Source organism: Hylobates moloch, unplaced genomic scaffold, assembly GCF_009828535.3.
Source record: "Hylobates moloch isolate HMO894 unplaced genomic scaffold, HMol_V3 SCAFFOLD_10, whole genome shotgun sequence".
Lineage (NCBI taxonomy): Eukaryota > Metazoa > Chordata > Mammalia > Primates > Hylobatidae > Hylobates > Hylobates moloch.
In genome coordinates, this window is record NW_026652285.1 from 11,943,950 (window position 1) to 11,944,415 (window position 466).

Below are 466 nucleotides of genomic sequence, written 5' to 3' on the forward strand. Positions count from 1 at the left end.
TCTCGCCAGACCCCTTGCCCCACTTCCAGCACAGAGCTGGAGCAGCTGACGGAGTAATTCGAGTAGGAATCGAAAGATTTGGAGGCGCGATGGGAGAAACCTGCGGAGCGCTCTCCGAGCCTGTGGCGTCTCAGGGAGACTCCGAGCCGGGCCAGGGAGGTTCTGGAGGACATGGGGGTGGATACCCAGGTTTCCTTCCCTGGGTGAAATAAGAACTGAAAATCTAAAAGTAAATAAAATAAAATAATAAAATAAAATAAATCACAGAGAAGCAACAAAGAAGCGCTTTCCCTCCTCAGTTCTCCCCAGTCCACCCAAGGTTTACCAAGGCTGTTGTCTTTGCAGGAGTGGGCTTCCCGCTCCACGTAACGATGCGATTGGGCTGTCCCTCTGTCAGTTTCCTGCACGATGCCCCGCCCCGGGAGATGTCACGGAGCTCAGCTGATATAAGCCCGGGACCCCGCGG